The sequence below is a fragment of the Miniopterus schreibersii genome (genome assembly GCF_964146895.1).
Source record: "Miniopterus schreibersii genome assembly, chromosome: 12".
Classification (NCBI taxonomy): domain Eukaryota; kingdom Metazoa; phylum Chordata; class Mammalia; order Chiroptera; family Miniopteridae; genus Miniopterus; species Miniopterus schreibersii.
In genome coordinates, this window is record NC_138112.1 from 62,751,408 (window position 1) to 62,755,365 (window position 3,958).

Genomic DNA, 3,958 nt, shown 5'->3' on the forward strand with positions numbered 1-3,958 from the left:
GAGAAGCCAGGTGCCCATGTCCTTGGAGAAAGAGCCTGCTCCAGCTGGCCTCCGGGGAAGAGGCTCATCAGAGAAGCTAACTTTCCCTAAGCTGCTCCGCTGGCATCGCCACACTCGCCCCCAGGAGGCCCAGGCTGAGGAAAATCTGGGGTGGGGGGGGGGCAGGATCTGGGGCCCAGCGCTCCCTGGTGCTTCCCAGAGCCTACCTACTGGGAAGTGGAGAGGTGGCCACAGGGCTGCTGTGCATCTGGAGGGGACTTCCACCTCAGGCTCCCCACCCAGATCACACCCTGAGACACCCAGCCACAGAGCCATGAGGAGACGGACAGACTGACCAAAGGCAAACAAGGCCCAAGATGGCCACAGACCCTGTGTCTGATCTAAAAATAGGGTCCAGTGGAAAGCTCACAAGCCCTGGGGTTGGGAGGTGGTGGGAGTTGGGGGTGGACAGAACAGAATCATGGGCTGCAATTAAAATTCCCATCCTGGATAATTCCTGGGCCTCTGTAGGGCTGTTTCCATGGCAAGGGAGGTTGACCCAGAGAAGACAGGCTTCTGGCAGGGCTGGGCTCCCTCCTCTGCTCCTGCCCACAGAAGCCTCAGCCCCTGGATGGGACAGTTCAGACAGGGTGCATGGGACAGCTGAGAACCTGGCAAGCGACAGGTAGAGGCCCAGGCTCTGTGGGACAGGTGCCCACACTGGCAGGAATAGAGAAGGAGGGACAGTCCCTGGGCCCAGGGAGCAACTAATGGCATGCCCTGAGAAGCCACCAGGGCTCTAGCCCAAACTCTAGGGACATGGGCTTCCTGAAGCAGCCAGGAACCCCAGTCAGGTCTCTTAGCTGAGGTGGGAAGAAATCAAGCCCCTAGGAAGTCTGGAGCCTTGTCTGGGAAACCCCTGCCCCCAGGTCCCCCCAATCCACTCATTTGCCTCCAGGCCAGCCCCTCTCTGTACTCCTCCTGCCCTCACCTGCCCTTGTCCCACATCCCTCATAACCTCTTGCTCATGGGAGCTCACCTCATGTTGGCCCCTCAGGCAACCCCTTCCCCGACCCTGAATGGAGGTGAAAAGGTGGGAAGCCCTCTGCACATTCCCTGTTGGAAGGTGGTGACCAGCAGAGAGAGAGTGGGCACTGCTCTGCGTGTCACAGGCAGGCACTGGAAGGCACAAGGTCGGGAAATAGGCGGCTGTTCCTAGGCCTCACCTCTGAGGGATCCTGGAGGAGCTCAAGAGGCCTACAGATTCACCTTTCATGCCAGTACACAGAAGTTCTGCACTGTGGGGTCCGGCCCAGAAGCAACCACGGGGCCTGCCTCCTGGGTCAGTCCCAAGGTACGAGCCGCCTGGCAGGGAAGGCCTCTTCTAGGTGGATACCTATGGGCTGCTCCCTCCCCCAGGCTCTTCATTCATTCACCCCAGGAGGGGAGGAGAAGGGATAAGTAAGCATTCACTGTCCAATTCCCTCCTCTCACCTGGTCCTCATGCCTCCTCTGCCCACAGCCCCTCAGCTCCAAGGTGCCACCTTAGAGCACACCATCTGCAGGACCCCAGCCTGGCATTCAGGAGCCAGGAGGCCATGCAGAGAACAGCAGGTAACCCCTCCACTCCCCCTGCCCAACCCCAGGCCAAAATTGGGCTCTTTCCTGACTTCCTCTGGGGAAGGAGGGGAAGTGGGTGTCCTGCCAGGTACCGTCAGCCCTTGGTCAGGGGCCCATGGGCACCTCCCACTGGACAGCCCAGCCCTGGTCAATGCCCCACTGGCTGGCTCTGGGAGCTCAGTCCAGGAACAATGGGGCCATTCATGCGCTTTGCACAATGATCCTCTTGGTCTATCTCCATGGCTAGACGGTGAGAGTGAGTGAGTGAGTGAGTGTGTGTGTGTGTGTGTGTGTGTGTGAGAGAGAGAGGGGGCGGGGGATCTGGAGGTAATTGGAGAGCCCAGCAAAGGCAGGAGAAAGTGTACCAGGCAGGGATTGATTTATAATAACCCTGATATCCATCCTTCCTCAATTACTATGCACCAGGCACTGTACTAGATGCTTGCATTACATTATCCTCACAACAACCGAGTGAGTCAGTTCCAACATATGCCCATTTTATTTATCTTTTTAATCAATACATGGCTTTTATTGCATCTTTAAAATATCACAAATAAGTCTGAGGAACCATCCGGCATCTTGCTGTTGCTGTAACTGGACAACTTCGATCTCATCCATCAGCCTGCTGGACTGCTCCTTTTTCAGGAACACAGACACCGTCCCCAAATGTCCTGATATTTTGTTTAACTGTGTGGCTTGCTGAATCAAAGGATCGGAATTTGATACAGGTTCAATGCCATTTCCTTCAGGAATTAACTCATCTTTCTGGGTTCGAGATACTGGACAAGCAACGCCTGATCTCATCATCTGAACCCTGTGGATGTATTTTTCACCCAAGAAATTTCTGATTTCAACCAGAGAACCATTCTCCTGAATAATGACGTTGATGGGGGAGTGAGTGTGCACAGACCTCATCTTGTAACGGAAGCCCAGGGTGACACCCTTGATCTAGTTCTGTACTTGACTGCAGATGGTGTGAGCCGTGGCCAGTTCCTTTCTGTTTCCCCACCATTTGTCGACCTGGAGCCTCTTCTCTCCAAGGAGACTGAGTTCCACATGGATGTGATTGAAGTCCCTCTGGGGCCCTTCACAGTAACTGTGCGTCCCTTCAGAGTGATGTCCACATTTCCTGGGATGTCGACATCTGATCGCTGAGAATGGTCTTCATCCTCGCAGTAGATGCGGCAAAGAGATTACCTCCATTTTAAAGAAAACGGAGATGAGGTTATAGAATTCAGAATGATGACAGCTTCTTGATGGGGATATTGACTGGGAAGGGTGCAAGGGAGCTTTCTGGGGAAATGGAAAATCTCTGTTTGGGTGGTGTTCCCGTGGGTACATACATATGCAAACATCCATTGTACTATCCACTGAAGACACATGCATTTGGCTGTATGTAAATTATATTTCACTAAAATAATGACGGTACATCCATAGAATGGAATATTACCCAACCATAATTAAAGACTAAGAATGCTCTTTGTATATTAATATAGATCACCAACATACACTATTAAAAGGAGTGACATGCCAAACAGTATTTTCTGAGTAGTATACAAACATTTGAAAATATTGTCTATACATACCTGCTTGTGTGTGTTTAATTTATCTCCAGACAGGCACACAAACAACAGCCACCTCTGCGAGAGGAGCCACGCTGCTGGCCGCAGAGGCTGGAGGACTTTCCACAATATATGCCCTTCCCTTAACCTATGGGAGCACATTACTTATACAAAAAATGAAATTAAAACAGTGAGTTGTCCATTCCAGAGCCATTATGTCCATTGTTTTCATACATTTAATTCCAAAATCAAATGGCTTCTCCTCTCCCACTGTCTCCAGCCTGCTCCCTCCCTCCACTCTAGCCAGAATGCATCCGGCTGTGGGTGCCCCAGTGGGAAAAAGTTCATGGCTGGGCTCCACTGTGGACGATTCAGAACCCACTGTGGCCTGAGAGTCAGGAGGCTGGGCTGGGACTTGAGCCTCAGAGAAGCTGCTGACCCACCTTGAAGGGGGTAGGTGCTGCAGGGTTGCCAAACACCTCACCCAGGCCCTCCAGCTAAGGGTGACTGCCCAGATAGCTGCCTAGCCCACTGACCCTCACTCTATACTGTCAATGCTTCGCACTCTCCCTTCCATCATATCTCCAAGCAAACCCAGGAACACCCAGGCCCAGAGAGACCAACAAATGCAGCCAGGACACCTGCCCAACATGGAGACATGCAAAGCTCACTATTGCTGAGCGTGAGCTTCTCAGAAAGTGCCAGCTTGCTCCAGGATCCTGAGTTCAAATCCCAGCTCTGCCATTTCCTGGCCATAGGGCCTTGGGCGAGTAACTCTGCCTCTTTGTGCTTCAGTT

The 3,958-nt window shown here is 52.8% G+C and overlaps 1 pseudogene across 1 annotated transcript; it reads right to left on the minus strand.

Annotated features, from left to right (window-relative positions):
• Positions 1–2,209: 2,209 nt before the first annotated feature.
• On the minus strand, positions 2,210–2,785 carry LOC308565552 (large ribosomal subunit protein uL6 pseudogene; annotated as a pseudogene). The gene has a single exon. The product of its transcript is annotated as a large ribosomal subunit protein uL6 pseudogene (transcript).
• Positions 2,786–3,958: the final 1,173 nt, after the last annotated feature.